Below are 21,254 nucleotides of genomic sequence, written 5' to 3' on the forward strand. Positions count from 1 at the left end.
ATTTTTGCTTCAATGTATCACCTATATTTACCACTTCTCAGCCATTATCCCCAAGGTTGTAGAATGGACCTTAACATCTCACATCTCTCTCCGGACAAAACAGAGATGCCAGACTGTTCTCCCAAGTGGCTGGACCATTTTCCATTCCCACCCAAACTGTGTAGGTTGCTCCATATCTTCACTAGCACTTGTGTTGTCAGGGTGTTTTATTTATTAGCTGCTCTAGTAGATGTGTAGTAGTTTCCCACTTTGGTTTTAATTTGCATTTCCCTAGTGGCTAATGATGGTGGGCATCCTTCCATGTATGCTTACTTACTACCCATATATAGCTCCTTTGGTGAAGTCTCTATTCAACTCTTTTTACCCTTCTTTTTTATGGTTGTTTTGTATACATTATGGATACACGTCTTTTATCAGATATGTGTTTTGCAAATATTTTCTCACAGTCCGGCTTGTCTTTTCATTCTCTAAGCAGTGACTTTCGAAGAGCAGAATTATTTTATTTTGACAAAGTCCCCTTCATCAATATTTTCTTTTATGGGTCTTATTTTTGGTGTCATCGCTAAGAAATCTTTACATAAGATAAGGTCACAATGGTTTCTTTCTATGTTTTCTTCTAGAAGTTTTATAGTTTTAGACTTAGATCTATGATCTATTTTAAGTTAATTTTTATATAAAGTGAGAATAAGTCAAGGTTCATTTTTTTGCATATGCATCTCCAATTATGTCTTCCTCTTATAACACCTAAATACATCCCTTAGTATCACTTTATCATGGCCTCCCTCTAATTAGGAACCCACCATGGCTCCCTGTCATGTACTGTTAACAGCTCACACTCCTCGGCCCCTACTTATTATCAGTACTGAACTACTCAGCCCACTTTATTCTCCGCAACCTCCCATACTAACCAGGCCATTGCCCTTATTGTGGTCAGTGGACTTTGGGGACTGTTGTTTCTGGATTACCCAAGGAAGGTTGATCACAATGCTTCCTGGGGGCTATGCATAAATTTATATATGAAAGTGAAATTTCCTCCCAAGGAGATGCTATGGTTAAAGGGCCAAATGAAGGAAGGGAGAAGGAGGCCAACACATAGAGGGAAATGATGGGTTGGCCTGACAATAGACCCACCCTCCTCACTGTAGTAGTTGGCATATAACCCCATGTCACCCTAATATCCTAATGGCTGTAAGGCTGGGGAAGGTCTAGACAAGCCGTGGGCCAACTACAGCCTGCGGGCTGGATCCGGCCCGTTTGAAATGAATAAAACTAAAAAAAAAAAAAAGACCGTACCCTTTTATGTAATGATGTTTACTTTGAATTTATATTAGTTCACACAAACACTCCATCCATGCTTTTGTTCCGGCCCTCCGGTCTAGTTTAAGAACCCATTGTGGCCCTCGAGTCAAAAAGTTTGCCCACCCTTGGTAGTCCATTAGCAGACATAAGATCCTACTATGAAATACCCAGGCTAAACAATAAATCCGGAAGATGATGGAAGAGTTCTCAACCTTTCCTCTTGAGTTTGACCTTGTCCTTCCTCTCTGGTTTCCCTCACTCTCCTCCTCCCTCCATAGTCCCTTTGGCCTTTTTTGGCTCTCTTCCTCCATCCCTGGCCTTGCTGCTGCTGGTCTTCTTCACTTCTTGGGCTCCCATTGGAGTGTCCCCTGAGGGAGCTGGAGCTGGAGCTACAGAGGGAGGAGCTGGAACAGGGAGCTACCTGGTTGATGCTAGGAGGAAAGAATGAAGGAGGAAAGCCCTCTCCTGATGAGCTTCAGAGTGAACCATCTACAGACCAACAAACCTAATGACACAGATACAAATTTCACTCAGCAGCACATTTAATACATCAAATTACATCCAACTCCCAGACCACATGCTCTAAGGTGGTGAGAAATTTAATTAGAACAGTTTGACTAAATTTAGTTTAGACCATAGAAGACACAGCAGTCTAAGTTGGCAGCTTTTTGAGACTGGCTTGATTCAAGGGCATTTGGAAACTAAGCCAGGTGGTGTTGAAATATATTAGGTGACTGGCCTCTGATAGAGAGCTGCCGGAAGCCAGTCCATCCTTGCTGCTTGACACAGTCGCTGCAGGAAAGAAACATCTGCACAGCATATGTTTCAAGGGACCTGGCGTATATAGCATACTGTTCTTAATATGTTCGCTCCCCTTAGCGCTATGTGTTTTAACCAAGGTCACCTCTCCGAGAAAGGTTGTTTCCCCAGGTAGGGATTTTCCCCTGAAGTTAGGGAGGGAATAAAACCCCTTAACTAAGTGCCAGGCGGGTAGTTAATCACTTTAACTACAAACAATCACGTTTAAGCTACCTAATCTTTACTCCCTGAAATGGAGATAAGAAACGCCCCAACCTTTGCAATATAAATTGACAGGATTAAAATCAACTGGTATAAATACAGATGTAACAAGACTATAAACACCAGAACTTCGCTGGAGATCCTGGACAGAGCTTGGCTGGAGATCCTGGCTAGAGAACCTGGCTAGGCTGCTGATCAACTGAACGCTGTCTCCGTGTCTTTCCTTCCTCGCTGACTCCCGTCTGCATCTTTGGGAACCCCTGGACCTGTTGGGGCTGGACCCCAACAGGTTGCACCTGCTGTTCTAGCGCTAGCGCTGCTCTCCGGGAAGGAACGTCTGTCTCTGAAACGGAAGCCTCTTGGCATCTGTATTGTCGCGTAGGAGATAAATTCGGAGGAGGTGAACGACCTTTCGGAGGTGCCACTGGCAGAGAAATTGTTTTCCTCTCCTCCACGATGTACAGAACCAAAGTGGGCATGGAGGACCGCCAGCAACTTTACAAGTTGATCATTAGCCAGCTGCTCTATGATGGCTTCATCAGCAGTGCTAATGGCCTCATCAATGAAATCAAGCCTCAGTTTGTTTGTGCACCCTCAGAGCAGCTCCTGCATCTCATCAAAGTAGGAATGGAAAACAATGATACCGCAGCTCAGTATGCAATTGGTCGTTCGGATACAGTTGCCCCAGGTACGGGCATTGACCTGGAATTTGAGGCAGATGTGCATACCATGTCCCCAGAGGCTTCAGAGTATGAAACCTGCTATGTCACATCCCATAAAGGACCATGCCGAGTAACTACCTATAGTAGAGATGGGCAGCTAATAGCTACTGGGTCTGCTGACGCCTCCATAAAGATACTTGACACAGAAAGAATGTTGGCCAAAAGTGCCATGCCAATAGAGGTTATGATGAATGAGACTGCACAACAAAATATGGAAAATCACCCAGTGATCCGGACCCTTTATGACCATGTGGACGAAGTCACATGTCTTGCTTTCCACCCAACAGAACTGATCCTTGCCTCTGGTTCAAGGGATTACACCCTTTAGTTATTTGGTTATTCCAAACCCTCAGCAAAAAGAGCCTTCAAGTACATTCAGGAAGCTGAAATGTTACGCTCCATCTCTTTTCACCCTTCCGGAGACTTTATACTTGTGGGGACTCAGCATCCTACTCTTCGGCTCTATGATATCAACACGTTTCAGTGTTTTGTCTCTTGTAATCCTCGAGATCAACACACCGATGCCCTATGTTCTGTTCATTACAACCCTAGTGCCAACATGTATGTGACTGGTAGCAAGGACGGCTGCATCAAGCTGTGGGACGGCGTCTCGAATCGGTGCATCACAACTTTCGAGAAGGCACACGACGGTGCTGAAGTTTGTTCTGCCATCTTTTCCAAAAATTCTAAATACATTCTTTCAAGTGGAAAAGACTCTATAGCTAAACTTTGGGAAATATCAACAGGACGGATGCTGGTCGGATTCACAGGTGCTGGCTTGAGCGGGCGGCAGGTGCACCGGACACAGGCTGTCTTCAACCATACAGAGGACTACGTGCTGCTGCCAGGCGAGAGGACCATCGGCCTGTGCTGCTGGGACTCACGCACAGCTGAGCGCCGAAGCCTGCTGTCCCTGGGCCACAGCAGCATCGTGCGCTGCATCGTGCACTCGCCCACCAGCCCCGGCTTCATGACCTGCAGCGATGACTTCAGGGCCAGGTTCTGGTCCCGGAGGTCAACCACAGACCAGAACCCCCCTGCCTTGCCTTAAATAGGGTTCTTTTCTACAGGACCCTGCCCCTCCCTCCCATGCGTCCCATCACCAGCCTCAGTAGAAAGTCACGGTACCATCTTTGGCAGTCGGGCTGCCACCTCTACATCCTTCTTGGATTTTGTACAAAAGGGTCTTTTTTTTACCTTGATGTGGAATCATGGTGGAAAAAGTGGGAAATGCGGACCCCTGCTCTGCACTCACTGATTATTACAGTGTGATTTTCATCGGTTTTGTAAATACAGGACTTGCCATTTCTCTGAACTTGATCTTTTGAAGAAGGGTACAGTATTAAAGTGCTTTCTAGATCTCATGTGGATCTGTCCTGAGGAATTCTCATTGGGCTCTTTTGTCATCTTCTGTGCCTGTGCCACATCCTCTCTGTGTTTTCCTTTCCAAATGCATTTTGACCGATGAGTAGGCATACCTTGAGAATCGAGTTTTGTGCCCTATTAAACCACTTTAGAGAATCGGTTCTCTGAAAGGACATCCTAATAATAAAGCTCAGACCTGCAACTTTACTGTTACACATTTTCACTTCAATAACACCAACGGCCAGTTTTTCCTGAAGATTACAGAAGCATCTTTCATCAGACCTCCCACATTACCTTTCGTACCTGCAGTGCTCGTCTTCAGTAAATGCACTTCCCCTCAAATGATGCCATCTGATGGGAAGCATAGATTTGGAGATGATATACCATCTAATTGGAATTAGGTGCTCCCACCACTGCCCTCAGGTGTTGCTTGTCTTCATGAATGGCTAATATTGATTGGCTTTGTTCTTATGTAACTTTAAATCTTATTTTTCATCCTGAACCTTAACTACTCATCGTGGACGCACAAGGCAACTGTGTTCTCAGAAGATATTTGCAATTAACTGACTGATACAAGTTTTCTTTTTCTTGAAATTTTTTTAGAAGGTGACAATATTTCTTTGTGTTGAGCTCTCTGTTCATGCTGAGGTTGAAGCCTCATTGTGGCTGTACCTTGGACCTGTCTCTCACCCAGTGGTGTGAGCTGGGCCCTCCCTGGAGAAGAAACCTGGGTTCCCCAAGATATGTGATCAATGCCGGGGCCCCGCCAGCAGGCGAGGGGATCCCAAGGCAGTTGCTGGGCAGGGAGGCCATGGGGGCATAGGCTTCCAAGGAGACAGAACTGATCCTCACATCACCCTGCTTGGCCCCGGAGGATGGCCAGTTAGTCAAAGACGGGAAAGATTCCTCAGGGAGTAATGACCTGAGACAGGCACAGTCTCAGAGGGGCCGGCAGGAGAGAACTTGGGGGTCAAGAGAGGTGGGGCACAGATCCTCACCCCCCCCAACTATGCAGGAGCTTGAACACTCGCCCCTTCTAAGGGAGGTCTCCTGCCCCCATGGCTGCTTCCCGCTTCCCATGCCCAGCTCAGATCCGGACCCAGGTAAAGACAGAGATTGGCTGACAGCAGCTGCCCTCTCACTGCAACAGGACTTGTTTTCCATTTCTACCTTGGACCACAGGGAAAGGTGCAGCTGAAGGAAAGGGCTGTGTCAGGATGCTGCCTTCTTCCCTTTCTTCTCCCTCTTTTTTCTAAACACTTCCATGCCTTGTAGTTCTTTTGCTTTCTCTTCTTTTTCTCTCTACTACCCTCCATTTTCCATATAAGCTGACCCAGAGGGCGCAGCTTACTCCTCCTTGGACACCAACACCACCATCAAGCACGGCCCTGATGGACCCTTTGATGCAGCCCTTCAACTCGCTGATGCTTCGGGAAGCCCGTCGCCAGTGACGCCGCCCGCTAGCCAGACCAACAAAGACAATCAAACCAACAACCTGAGGAGAGCTGAAATCCCTTGACTGAAGAGGCCGGCAACCTTCTACAGGAATGGGGCTCCTTATGCGCTCTATCCACTATGTTTATAGCTATGCTCACTGTCATTGCTTGCCAGTCTTCTTCCGAGTCTTAAATGGGAGAGGTGGCCACTGATTTGCATGCACTATCATTTAAAAAATAAAAAAGGGGGAATTTGCCGGAAGCCAGTCCATCCCTGCTGCTTGACACAGTCGCTGCAGGAAAGAAACATCTGCATAGCAATGTTTCAAGGGACCTGGCGTATATAGCATACTGTTCTTAATATGTTTGCTCCTGGCCTTAACCAGTATGGCTCAGTGGATAGAGCGTCAGCCTGCAGACTAAAGGGTTCCAGGTTCGATCCAGTCAAGGGCATGTACCTTGGTTTCGGACACATCCCCAGTAGGGGGTGTGTAGGAGGCAGCTGATCGATGTATCTCTCTCATTGATGTTTCTAACTCTCTATCCCTCTCCCATCCTCTGTGAAAAACTCAATAAAATATATTTTTAAAAAAATATGTTTGCTCCCCTTAGGGCTATGTGTTTTAACCAAGGTCACCTCTCCAAGAAAGTTGTTTCCCCAGGTAGGGATTTTTCCCTGAAGTTTGGGAGGGGATAAAACCCCTTAACTAAGTGCCAGGCGGGTAGTTAATCACTTTAACTACAAACAATCACACTTAAGCTACATAATCTTTACTCCCTGGAATGGAGATAAGAAACGCCCCAACCTTTGGAATAGAAATTGACAGGATTAAAATCAACTGGTATAAATACAGATGTAACAAGACAATAAATGCCAGACTTCGCTGGAGGTCCTGACCAGAACTTCACTGGAGATCCTGACCAGAACTTCACTGGAGATCCTGACCAGAACTTTGCTGGAGATCCTAGCCAGAACTTGGCTGGAGATCCTAGCCAGAACCTCACTGGAGATCCTGACCAGAACTTGGCTGGAGATCCTGGCTAGAGATCCTGGCTAGGCTGCTGATCAACTGAACGCTGTCTCCTTGTCATTCCTTCTTTGCCAACTCTGTCCACACCTTTGGGGATCCCTGGACCTGCTGGGGTTGGACCCCAACAGAGAGCCAGACTCCAGGTTGTTGCTAATGAGAAGACAGGACTTGGGGAAGCCCTGGTTCTCACCTGGCTCACGCTGCTCCTTCCTGAGCCAGCTGCCTAATGCCCACAACCACAGTGGAGACTGGCGGTGGGAAAAGTCAGGTTGCAATTTTCCTCTTATATATGCATCTGGTTGGTGAGTAGCTGGAGAGGGTTGGACTGGAGAAGCAAAGCCCTACTGTCCTTCCCTCCTGACCACAGAGAAATCCTCCCCTCCTGTCTGGTCTGGCAATCTGAGCACAACCATTACCATCTGAATGAAGACCTGCACAATTTGTTTACAGATTCAACAAGTCCCCTGATTGACTTCTTGCTCTGGTCAGAGTGAAGAGATGCCCTTTTCCTAATGGTTTCTCTTTTATTCCACCATTGTCAATGATATGAAAGCTCCTCTCTAAACCTATGCCCATATGAGCAATCCAGTTGTCCCATGCATGATCTTCTCAGGACTCTGGCTGACGGATTTCATTGCCTTGGGATTGGAGACCCATACACTGAATTCTCAGCCCAGTTCTTTCCTCCACTCCTCACTTTCTCTCTTTCAGTTGTTTGTTTTAAAAAATTTTCTGAGTGAAAGGAGAGAAGGAAAAAGAATTTTTGTCTGTGCTCAGCCTAAAAAAAAAAATAAAGCTCTACAAATCCTTGGAGACTGCGGTAGGGAGAATAAAGGAAACAGTTAAAGAAGCCCACGGGAGAAGTGAAGACTCGGGCCAAGAAAGCCAGAGGCCAGTTGTACAGAAGTACTTGCCCCTTCTGGGCTGTTTACCACACAGGCTCTTTTTTTCTTGTCATTTGGGGGATTTTCCTATTTTACTTTATAGTGCAATTCCCACACAAACCATTCTCCTGGTGGGGTCTGATTTGAAAATGATGCTCTATTGTTCCAAGGTGTGTGGGTGTGTGTGTGTATGTGTGTGTGTGTGTGTGTGTGTGCATTTCTTTAAAATTGTTCTTCATCAAAAGGAGAGTGATGAAGGTTCTTATATTTTCTTTCCCTCTTCTGGGCCTGGGTCCCCAGAAGGCAATGACTAGCATTTCTAACTTCTACATATTTGGAAAAGTTCTTACATGGAGAACAGAAACTTGGAATTTATTTTAAGCTCATTTTGAGTTGTAGCATAATTTAGATTTTGAACTTCATCAGTCAGCCACATAACTGGGGAGAGGGGGGCACTTCAAAGGGAGGAATCCTGCAGAACTCACCAAGAGCTACAGAGGTGTAAAACGCTCACCATAGAACAGACCTTCCCTATTCTTCCTGGGATCTTGAGGATAAAGAAACTGAGGCTTGGAGAGCGGGCATAACTTGGCCGAAAGTCACTAGTGGTATGCACTCTACTATTCTCACATTTTTGGCCATACTCTGTCTACCTATACTTGACTACCAGTATGTTATGTCTTCACAAAGTTCTTAAACTTCATCAATATTTTGGTAGCTGGAGTTGTTGGTTTTAATTAATTAAAATGATTCTGACATTGTCTCAGACACTGGGCCAGAGGTTAGGTAAGAAAGACAATAAACACAAACACCACCTTTCCCTGTTTATGGGCTCTTAGTCCAGAACAAGGGATAAGATGTGCCCAGCAACTGCCATACAGGGTAGAAAACCATAAAAATGCAGAGAAGTGGATGGGGGAGTTCTGAGGAGAATGGCTTCCAAATGGGAGGAGATGTTCATGGAGAAGGTGACTTTTGGGCTGCCATGGAGAGTAACTGGGGATGTGACCATGAACTAGAGAGATGCAGGGGAGAGCACACCCCTATAAAAGGAACGGGTAAAGGCCGGCCATGAAAGGGGTCATGAGGGACAACAGAGTGTTCAGTTTGACTAGAGAACACGATGTGTGAAAGGGATTAGTGTGATCGAAGCACCCTACCAATGGCACTGAAAATCAAATTTCTTAAAACAAGGGACCATGTATTAGTTTGCTAGGGATGCCATACCAAAATAACATAGATTGGGTGGCTTAAACAACAAAAATTAATTTTCTTACAGTTCTGGAGGCTAGAATTCCAAGATTAGGGTGTGGGCAGGTTTGGTTTCTCCTGAAGCCTCTCTTCTCAGCTTGCAGATGGCCACCTTCTTGCTGTGACCTCCCATGGTCTTTCCCTTGTGTGCATGCACCCTCATGTCTCTTCTTCTTGTTATAAGGACATCAGTCCTATTAGATCAGGGCCCCATCCTATGACCTCATTTAACCAAATTACCTCTCTAAAGACCCTATCTCCAAATATAGCTTCTGAAGTACTAAGTGTTAGGACCTCAACATATAAATTTTTGGAGGACACCCTTCAATCCATAATAACCACTACTCTGTATGATTATATTACTTTAAGGCAGATTATACTTTTATAAAAGCTTCCAGGTTTTTAATAAAAACTTTTTAAAACAGGTTCCACATTTACTCTTGGTTGCGGGCACATACCCAGTATAAAGGCTAAAAGTAGAGGCTCAAATACTGCAAAAAACTTAAAACAACCCGGCATTTTTACTCCTAAGAATTTACCCAAAAGAAATAAAAAGCATGTCTACACACAGATTAGCACAAGTGTTCATAGTAGCATTACTGAAAATAGTTAAAATGTGGAAATGACCCAAATATCCATCAACAGATGAATATATAAACAAAATGTGGTATACCCATATGATGGAATATTATTTGGCAATAAAAAAGAATGAAGTATTGATACATAGTACATGGATAAACCTTGAAAACATTATATGAGTTAAATAAGCCAGATGGAAAAGACTGCATATTGTATGATTTTATTTATATGCATATCCAGGCAAATTTATAGAGAGAGTAAGCATATCAGTGGTTGGCTGATGCTGGAGAAGGGAGTGGAGACTGATATAGGTGGGCACAAAGGAACTTTTTAAGGTAAGTTCTAAACCTGGATTGTGGTGATGGCTGACAACGCAATAAATTTACTTTAAAAAGCATTGAATTATATACTTACAATAGGTGAACTTTATGGTATGTAAATTATCTATATATATATAAAAGCCTAAGCAACTGGTCAACCAAACAACCAGTCGACTAGTTGTTATGATGACACACTGAACACCAGGGGGCAGATGTTCAACATAGGAGCTGCCCCCTGGTGGTCATTGGGCTCCTGTGGTCCCTCCCCCGAACCATCCGGCCCCAATTGTCCCCTATTGCTGGCCAGGCCGAGGGACCCCACCCATGCACGAATTTGTTCACCAGGCTTCTAATCTATAATAATAAAAACATAATATGCTAATTAGACTGGACAGCCAAATGACCTTCTGGACGACCTTCTGGACGAAGCTGGGGCTGCGAGGGCTGAAGCAAGCCACTGTGGCTTCGAGGGCTAAGCCCCTTGCACAGATTTTGTGCATCAGGCCTCTAGTACTTCAACAAAGCTGAAAAATGAAGAGATACATAGGAAGAATTTAAAAAATACAAGAAAGTAAAATAAACTTAAGAAATGTCCTGTAATCTGACAGGAAAGCTTATTCTTTCCATCTGTAGTCTGTAGAAGGGACAAGTCTCCCCCCATCCCAAGTGAGTCCTAAGTTCAGCACTGTGAGGGGTAGACAAAGGGGAAGAAGTTTGCAGCTCAAGAGCCTTGTATACTGTTTCTCATCTGCTGACTCATTCCTGGTGAAGTCTGGCGAGTGATAAAATCCTGGAGCAGTAACCTGGGGCGGCCCTCAAGCACCAACCTGTGAAAACCTCTCATTTCAAAGCTGGTGTGAAGACTCAGAAACCTTTATGGACTGATGCTCATAAAATGGCCAGGTTGGAATTTTTCCCAGGTTCCCTAATTGCTAACCCAGGGTCCTTTATTCTGCGGTCTCGCCATGTCTCTTAACCTCTCTCGGCCCCAGTTAGCGCACCTGCAAAAAGGGGACTCTGATATCATCCCTGCTAGTTCCACAGGGACATGTGAAGATCAATGAGATCAGCGACATGGAAGTGCTTTCAGAAAGCAGAAAGCCCTCTGCTAATGCTGAGTGCTGTTGTGGTAGCATCAGCAGGTCAGTTGTGGGTCCATCTAGCTCAGGATCCAGACCAAAGATCTGCAAGAATGCACTTGGAGGAAATGCATTCATCTGTCCAGATGTGAATATGAATCTCTGGTTATCAGAAGGGGGTAGGAGTGGGCAGTGTTGGCACTATTCCTTTAATCTTCCAGAACATTCTCTCATTCCAGAACATCATTATCATCCAGCTGAACATCCATGACACTTTAATGAATTTGATGACAATGAGATTTAGCCTCTGTGCATTCAACTATGATTCCTCAAGTAACAAAGATGAAAATGAAGATTTGGTTTAGATATCTATGACCTAAAACGTATTTATTTTATCCCCTCCTTTGAAAACTTATCCATTCCTGTTGGGACACCATAAAGGCTCCTCTGTGTCTAATAGCACCTGGAAATCCCTACGACTGTAAACTAAGTGTATTTGGGAACGTATTAATCTGTTAAAGGAGCCCTTCCATCCAACCCCCTTCCCTGAGCCTTTTACCGCCCACGCAGGAGCGGATCTCACAAGGAGCCCTCAGCAAAACGAGAGCCCAGCGAGCCAGTCATCTCCGCTGGCCCAGGAAAACACCAGGTGCAGAACCCGGCACAGAATGTGATCTGGCAAAACACTTATAAATCAAGCAGGGCCCAGGGAGTGAAAGTACAATTTAGCAAAAAATAACAACAGAGTGGCCATGAGATGTTTAATCAGACCAACCCAACAGCAAGCTCATTAGTGTGGCCTCTGTGCAAAACCACGGGTGCAGACTGAATGATAAGCGAGGAGAAAGCTGGAGCAGTATGCTCAACACCCCCCCCCCCCCCCCCCCCCCCCCGCCCGCCACGGCTGGTTACTTCTTATATCAGGAGGATTAGCCCTTTATCAGTGCTCCATGTTTCAAATGTACCCTCCTCTCCCAGTTGTCTTGTGGCTTTATCGTGGGTTTTTTTTTTATTTCCTATACAAATGTATTTTATTTTTAGGTAGTTCAAGTTATCTTTTTTTGTTGTTGCATCTGGATTTTGAGTCATATGTCCTCACACCTATGTTATAGAGAAAGTCATTCATATTTTCTCCTAACGCTGGTGGGTTTCATTCTTGATCCATGTGGAGTTTATTCTCATATATGGCTATGAAGTGATCCTCACCACATTTATTTAAAAGTCCATTATTTGCCTCAGTAATTGAAGATATCTTTATCGTGTACTAAATATATTTGAGTCTATTCCTCAGCTTTCTATTCCATTGATCTACTGCCTGTATCCCACTGCTTTAATTATTGAGGCATTACAGTACATTGTAATATCTTGTAGGTATCTCTTCCCCCCACCGCCCCCCCCCAGTGTTTTCCTGACTATTCCTGCATGTTTGTTTTGTTTTTCTGTATGAACTTTACTATCAACTTGCCTTGCTCCAGAAAAAGGCTTATTAGTCTTTGTGTTGGGATCACATTAACGAAGGAAGGACTGATATCTCCAAGATACTTAAGACACTGGGCCATCCTATCTGAGAACAAGGATTTCTTTCCATTTGTCCAAGTCTACTTTTATGTCTTCTAAGAGTGCTTTAAAATATCTTCCCATATAAAATCTGCACATTTTTTACTCCTAAGTGTTGTATCTTTGTTGCTACATCCTGTTACTTTCTGAAACCAAGCTGATCCAGGCCCTTTATCTGGGGTTCTAAATAAAAAGTGACATATTCTTTTCCACCCCCATTAAGTTTTCCTTTCGCCCAGTTCACTGGTTTCTTCGGCATGACCTAGAGGTATCTCTATTGACTATGTTGGGAGAACAAGAAACAATAGTAGGTCTAGGGTTTAAGATAAAATGACATAAGACAGTGGTGAGTAAGGTCTTACTGGTCTTAGCAAGAAAGAATTCACGTCTGCCTGGGGGCAAAGATAAGAAGTTGCTGGGCTCTCCCATATTTAAAAATCTGAAATAGGGTTTAACTGGTCTGCTTTTCTCAGTCAAGTAAACTCTATCAATCTTTGCGACATCTTGGACAATCTTTTAAATCCTCTTTCCCCTTCTTGGTCTGACATAATGCAGTATACTTATGAGTAATAGTATTGAGCTGATAAATTCCTTCTATAAATTCTGCATTCTTAATATCTCCTTAATACTTTCATGATCCAAGTCCATGTGGCCACAGGAATCTCTGATAGATAATTGCCTCCAAGGCGATCTGTAAAAACCAGGCCAGAGGCAGGCTCTGTGAACTGCAGTACACATTAAGACTGTACATTTATGTCAGATTTCAGACTCAGAGGTCCCGAGCTGGTTTTCTCGGATAGTTGGGACATAATTCTGCTGAGACTGAGGTCAATAGTTAGCTTTTACTCTAGGCCAGCCAGCTTTCTTCTCTCCCAATGTCTCTCTTCCAATGGTATTTTAATCCCTTAGACCCAGAGAAGACTCTGTGTGAAACCTAGACAGATCATAGAAAATGCAATGTCCAAAAGCAGTTGGAGACTCTAAGCCTTTGGCAAGAATGAGAAGAGCACCCCTGCCAGACCCTTTGCCTGCAACACTTTCTCCACCAGTTTCACAGTTGAACTCCTAAACACCCTTCAAGGTCAGGCTTAACTGCCACCTTCGGTGCATAATTTTTCATGACACTCCTCTTACCTCTCAGTGAACTCATTGCTCCCTCATCTGTTTTCCCATTAAATTCTAAGCAGGCTTCTATTATCACTTTATCACATTTTATTACAGTTCTTTCATTATTTGTTTATACCTCTCTTTACCAATTAGGCTTCCGATTCTTGGAAGGCAGAAATGTGTTTCATTCATCTCAGTATCCTCAAGATCTAGCAGTTTAATTGAAGGGAATTGACCCAAGGAAGAGATTTGAACGTTTTTTCATTCACCATTTTAGATCTATTAGTCATAGTCTCAGCAGAAAGCAGTGCTATGAGCATTACCCAGCTCACATTTATACCACGAGACCCAAGACAGACCTGAACTCGTAATTGGTAAAATGTGAGGATTAAATAAGATAATGCATCTAAGGCACTTATTACTGAAATGGTAATTAAAATATTAGAAATTTTATACCACACAGACTGATGAAAAAATCAGATGACAAATAGCACTACGGTGTCGGGTGAATTTCCCGCCAAAATATAAGATGGCGGTTCGCATACGCAGGTAGGTATCTTTGTGAACGGCAAACAAACAAATATTTGGTAATACGCAGTTACAATCTGCCCGAGTTTACACGTTTCCCGCACTCCACCGCAAATCTATATGAACGGAGTTAAGACGGCTCCCGCGGAGTACGCGCAATTCACGCGAGCCGACTTAACTCGTTTCCCGCAATCCAAGTGTTAGTAGAGTTATTGAGTCAAAGGAATTCTCTAAATGAATTGCTATAATAGTTCCCAACCTTTTCTCTACACAACATATAAGATAGGTGAGATCATGTGTGGGACACATTTCCAGGATCATTCCTATGGACTGGCATATAGATAAGGATACATGCATGTTACAGGCAATTTCAGGTGCATTCACTGGAACTCCCTATGTCCTTTGCCTATGTCTCAAGAAAGCATACTGAGTAAAAACAGCACTGCTATAAAGACAACATATCTACTCTTTTTAATTTTAAAAAAATTATTGATTGATTTGAGAGAGAGAGAGAGAGAGAGAGAGAGAGACATTGATTTGCTGTTCCACCCATCCATGCATTCATCCATTGATTCCTGCTTGCACCCTGATCAGGATCGAACCATAACCCTGGCATATCCAGGAGACATTCCAACCAACTGAGCTACTGGGTCAGGGCTTAATTTGTTTTTTAATGCACAAAACTCAATTCTTCATTATTAATAAACTAGAGGCCTGGTGCACGAATTTGTGCAAGAGTGGGGTCCCTCAGCCTGGCCAGCAATCAGGGCCAATTGGTTGGCCCGGCTGGCTGCGGGGAGGGACTGTGGGAGGTTGGCCGGCCGCTCCCCCCATCAGGGCTGATGGAAGGGGGCTGGCCGGAGAGAGGGACTTGCAGGAGGTTGGCTGTGGGAGTGCACTGACCCCTGGTGGTCAGTGTGCATCATAGCAACTGGTTGACTGGTCGTTAGGTTGCTTAGGATAGATAGGTAGGTAGGTAGGTAGATAGATAGATAGATAGATAGATAGATAGATAATAAATTACTCCAGCACACCTGTTTTGACACACCAGTGTTTTGTGGAAACCAATTGCTGAATCCATTATTATTGATCCTGAAGGCTTAAGGCTGACTATGGTCACACACTGTGAGATGCTCACCAACTTCTCTACTGACTGTAATAATATGAAAAGTGTTAAACGCAACAGCCGAAATAGTCTCAGGGATAGTCATGACACAGAATGAAGCTGCACTGTCCTGCAAGATGTTTGAAAGCTCCGGGTCCTGGCCAGAAAGAGATGGCAAATTCAAAAGGTGACATTAAAGACAATTGGATGAAGGTGTTGTTTACAAAGGCTGGGGCAGGATGAAAGGAGCCCAACAAGTAGCCAGGGGTCAGCACCAACAGGAAGTTACTACTACCCACTGCCTATGGAGAGCAAGGAAGCAGCCATTGGAACCCAAGAGGGCTGTAGCTGTGGGAAGAAGCTGCTTATGAGAAGGAGCCACTGCCAAGCCCTGCCCAGCAGTCAGTGAGCCAGGAGAGTAAGTACTTCAAGGTCTTTCCCATCTTCTGCCTGTGCCTCTCACTGGCCAAATCCAGGTGGAATTCAGAGGGTGCTGACCACACTATACGCAGCCATAGAAACCAGTCTTCTCCGACAAGACCAGGGTCTATCTGGAGGGACCAATGGAAAATGCCCAGCAGCACTGCCAGCCATCTCTTTTCTTCTTGCTTCTGCAGTGTGATGTCTAGCCTGTTTTTCAGAAGTACTGGACTGAGTTTGAGTTTTTTTCAACTTGGTCTAAAGGAGCACTTTTTTTGTATTTTTAATCAGCAAAACTAGAGACAGCTAGACTCACAAGTGTGCAACTAAACCCTGGAAATACACAGCATCGCCTCAAACCTAAATAAAAAGAAACCTCAGCCCTCCCTTTCCCAGGCCATTTTAATGAACTTTGTTGGGAAAGTTTGAAACGTCTCACTCTCTCAATCTTCGACTTCAGATCAGTAACTGGGCAGAATGTAAAGATAAAACCTAACAGAATTTACATGGGAGGGGAAGAAACAAAAAACCTGAAACACAACAGAAATAGTATAAGGGGATTTTTGTTCACCCTCTGCCTTTTTAGTTCTTGTCATACTTAATAGGATGCTGCTGGCTGACAGACCTGCAAGTCCCGTGTGTTCACGTTGATGGCCCGGCTCCTGCTCCAGCCCGAATCCTTCTCACAGAAATGAGCAGAGGCCAGGGGCCCTCCTCGCTGCCAACTGGGGCCTCGTTTCCAGTCAAGCTGCTCAGCTGAAATTCTTAAGGAGACACCAAATATTTATTCTTCTTAATACAATGTTTATTGGCCATTCACATAATAATGTATACACTTGCCCTAACCGGTTTGGCTCAGTGGATAGAGTGTCGGCCTTGCTGACTCAAGGGTCCCAGGTTCGATTCCGGTCAAGGGCATGTCCCTTGGTTGCGGGCACATACCCAGTAGGGGGCGTGCAGAAGGCAGCTGATCAATGTTTCTCTCTCATCGATGTTTCTAACTCTCTATCCCTCTCCCTTCCTCTGTGTAAAAAATCAATAAAATATATTTAAAAAAATAATGTATACACTTAATTATATATAATTTTATTTTTACTTGTGTATATTTTTAAAAGTATAAACATATATAAAGTCAAAATAGAAACCCTGCATATCCTCATCTAACAGTGGCAACTATTATTCATGTTTTATTATATTTCCTTTCACTCTTTTTCTATGCATAGACTTCCCAGATAGGCATTATATACTGCGTGTAGTTTTGCATCCTCCTTTAGTATAATTTTAACATGATAGAACAATATTCCTGATGTTATTAAGTACATTTCAAAATAATCAAATTTAAAGACTGTATAACATTTTTCATATGAATGGTGTCTCTGTCTGTTTAGGCTGCTACAACAGAATACCTGAGACTGGGTGACTTGAACAACAAATGTTTGTTTATCTTGGTTCTGGAGCTGGAAAGGATCCCCGCATGGTTGAGCTCTAGTGAAGGCCTCCCTGTTTTATGAACTGCTGTCTTCTCAAAGGGCATAATGCCATCATGGGGCTCCACTTCATGGCCTAATTACCTCCCAAAGGCCCCACCTCCTGCTACCATTGTATTGGGAGTTACAGTTTAAACACAGAAAAGGGGGGCACACAAACATGCAGTCCCTACCAGATGGCTGTACCCCAATGTATTTCATCATTCCCCTATTACCAAACACTTAGGTTTTTAATTTTCCTTATCATGCATAAGATTGCAGTGAACCTCTCCTTTCATAATTTTTCTAAATCAATGATAAATTTCTTAGGACACATTTCTTAAAGCAGTTTCAAAGGTAAATTACTTTGGACCTTGTCAAATTGCGATCTAGAAAAGATTGTACTCGTTTCCATTCCCACAGAGCACAAGACTGCCCATTTTACAGAATCTGGCTGACACTGAGGGCTGGAATTTACTTCTACCTCTGTCAATGGCACTTTGTTCTTGATTGAACGGTCGTATCTTTGTTCAGCGAGAATGAACCTTTTTCCACACACTGTAGGCCATTCAACTCCCTTCTTTGTGAATTGTCTGTTCCTGCAGCTTGGCAGCTAAACGTTCTTCCCAACTTTTGTTCCTCTCCTGAGGATCACAAAGTTCTGTACAACTTTATTCCACTTCATTGAGTGTTTTCAGATGGTTGGTTGCTTTTAAAAGAGTGAGTGATTCCAAAAATGTCATTTCGATTTGGTTTTTGACAGAGAAAAGCTATATGTTCCATAGAATGCTGCCCAGACTGTTTTCCAAAGCCATAACTAAAGTAATCATAATCGTCTCTCTGAATATATTAAAGTACACGGTAGCCTACAGTTGCAGTTCATAAGTCCAAACCTCTTGGAAACACATGTCTTTTGTTGGCCTCTCTAGGCCTAATTAGAACTATATGATCCTTTTTAGGTGCTGGGAAGAGTGAGAAGAAGAAAAAAAACAAGTATGGGCAAGTGTAGGCCTTTTGACGTGAGTTTTCAACTTGATCTGAAGCCCAGAAATGTTACTACAAATGTGTTCCTGAATGCCTGAGCGCTTTCCTACTGTTTCTGTGGCAGGTGGGGATAAGGTTATTTCCTCGCCTACCACACCTTAGGCACACCTTGCAGTAGCTACCAGAAATTAGTGGTCCCAAAGGAGGTACTCAGAAATCCAGTGGGAGCGAAGAGCATGGAATCATTTTCCATTGCACGTTGACCAGTAGTAGCAAGTAGTGTTTGTTTAGCACTTCCCACTTTACAAAGCACTTCCTCAGTCATAATCTCATTTGATACTCAAATGGGATGTTTGAGACCATCACCCTCATTTTGCAGGGATAGTTCAATGACTTGCTCAAAGTCACACAGCTAGTAAGTGGTCATGGGAGCTCAAACTCCTGGCTTCTGTCTATAAATGTGTTTCCAACTGTATTCTCCTGCCATGCCTGTACTGTGTTTACTGAGTACCCTTTAGAAATGTAACAGGATCATGAAGCAAAAATAAAAAAAAAATAACAAAACACACACACACACACACACACACACACACAGAGTACAACCCTAATCACTGTCTTACTCAATGGTCTGGAGAGAAAAAAATATGAGATTTAGGTGATCTTTTCAATGAGCAGTTACAATCTTGGTCTTTGCATATGCCTCTCATTATGTGATTATAGTTAATGATTACTCTCTAGGGATATAATGGATTTTTTATTTGGAAGTGTTAGAGTTTTTCAGTTAACTTTGTATCTATCCATTTCCCATTCTTCCTAACATTTAAAGATAAATTAACTTTTATTAGCAAATTTAAAATTTTTTCACATTTAAATATTACTCTTCAGACATTCGAAAGCAACCAACACATTTCTTATAACAAAAAAAACAACACAAAATTGACAGTCTATCTTCAAGCTGCCATTGGTTGATTTCAAACTCTTATAAACCAAAAATTTCATGCATGAGAACTATGAAGTTTAGATTTACATTCACACCACAGGTGAGACTGATTATATTCTAGGTTTATACATCTATCTTTACTGAGTAGTAGATATTGCATTAAACTTTTCAATTGGGTGACTTAATTAATCCCACTCCCTAATACCCCCACTTTTTAAGCCAGTCCGATTAATATTCTAAAAAATGTATGCCATTGAGGTCTGATTAGTACAGAGTCTCAGAAAATGTGTTGACCAAGAAAATGAGAGAATCAGTCTTGCGATTATCTACTTGTATAACTTGTATAACTTATCACTGTATATACCAACTTTGTGATTACTGTTTTCTCAAGTAATTATATTATGGTTTTTTTTAAGTTTGGGGTTTTTTTGAAAAATGTGTTCTGTACATTTATTTTTCATAACTATAGTCCTTATTCTTTTTTTTTATGTGCCTCAGGCATGAAACAGCTCTGGCCACCGAAACAGGCATCAAGATAGGATGAACTAAGGACTGTACATCTGCTCTGCCCCTGATTGATATAAAAGCAACACCACCAATCAGGTGCCTCCTTGCCCATTGCCAGGGGGTGTCCTTATTCTGAATAAAATGTTTATGGGTAGAAAAGGGAGTGGAGAGAGCCATCTTCATCAATCCTAGAAGTATGATGATTTGACTTCTTGGGACCTGTCTCATTTGTTGCCCCTATTTTTTAAATTATATTTTTATTGATTTCAGAGAGGAAGGGACAGGAGAGAGAGATAGAAACATCAACAATGAGAGAGAATCATCCATCAGTTGCCTCCCACAAGCCCGATTCTGGGGATTGAGCCTGCAACCCAGGCATGTGCCCTGACTAGGAATCAAACCGTGACCTCCTGATTCATAAGTCAAGGCTCAACCACTGACACATGTTGGCCAGGTATCACCCCTAATTTTAATTTGTAAAAGTCAGTGTCTATAGAAAAACCTAAAGCTTTTCTCACTCCTCCCAATTTCTTTCCCATCCTGCTAATCTGTAACCAACTAGCCTCATTAACACTTCACCTCATCCAGCAGGGGAGAATATATTTTAAATCTTTTGACATTATTTAGCAAAATATATATATCACCCATCTGCATTTTTTCATTAAAATTCTGAGTAATTGTTATAAGTAATGCAACATTTCAACTTAATGACTCGGGCAACCTATAAACAAACTCGCTAATGAACATGTTTCAAAGATTCATTAGCAAGTCAGTTATATTATGAAACTCAGAACATATTTTCCCAACGATATGACCTTGGTTTCAGAGGATAGATTCCCGGGCCAACCTTCTAAACTGCTTTACCCTAAGGAAGTGTATTTAGTCTGACTGTAGACCTACAAAAGCCTGTATGCAGGTTCCCGGCCCCCCTACAGCAATACTGGTAGTTAAAATCCAAGTCCCATCATTAATGAGATCGGTGATCTCAGTTTACTCTGCTGTAAAATGGATGTATGGACACTTCCCTTTTTAAGGCATAAATGAAATAATGGAAGTAAAGCACCCAGTACAGGGCTTGGCGCAGAATAAATGGTGATAAGGACTATGATGACAACGATGACAAAAACTTTTGCGTTTTAGGACCCTCTGAAGCCAAGGTAAAGGCAGGTCTAGGCAGTTTCTTGTACCAAGTATGCGTGTACATTACGTGGATTGAGAAAATGCATGGCGAGCGTATTAGTTTCCCAGGACTTGTGTAACATGGTGCTGGTGTCTGCGGGCTGGTTCCTTCAGGGCTGTGAGGAGAATCTGCTCCAGTCTCCCTCTGGCTGGTGGCCTCAGGCCTTCCTTGGCTTGAGAATGCCATTCTCCCTGTGTATTCACATCGTCTTCCTTCTGCGCATGCCTATCGCTCTGTCCAAATTTCTCCTTTTTATAAGGACCCCATCATATTCAATTAAGGCCTAAGCTAATGACCTCATCTCAACTTGATCTTTGCAATGACCCTGTTTCCAAATAAGGTCACATTCACAGGTACTGGGAGTTAGGACTTCAACAGCTTTTTGGGGGAATCACAATTCAACCCATAACAGTGACTATTTCACTGAGCATCTCCCGGGAAGTGTGGCGGCTTCACAGAGGAGGGGAGAGGAAG

At 43.2% G+C, this 21,254-nt stretch overlaps 2 pseudogenes; one reads left to right on the forward strand and one right to left on the reverse strand.

The window, feature by feature from the left end:
- Positions 1-2,775: 2,775 nt before the first annotated feature.
- On the forward strand, positions 2,776-4,092 carry LOC138995866 (cleavage stimulation factor subunit 1 pseudogene; annotated as a pseudogene).
- A 15,486-nt stretch (positions 4,093-19,578) lies between these two features.
- On the reverse strand, positions 19,579-19,723 carry LOC139001446 (small nucleolar RNA SNORA48; annotated as a pseudogene).
- Positions 19,724-21,254: the final 1,531 nt, after the last annotated feature.

This window comes from Myotis yumanensis, unplaced genomic scaffold (assembly GCF_028538775.1).
Source record: "Myotis yumanensis isolate MYYU_CA2020_CCGP unplaced genomic scaffold, mMyoYum1.0.hap1 SCAF_1, whole genome shotgun sequence".
Classification (NCBI taxonomy): domain Eukaryota; kingdom Metazoa; phylum Chordata; class Mammalia; order Chiroptera; family Vespertilionidae; genus Myotis; species Myotis yumanensis.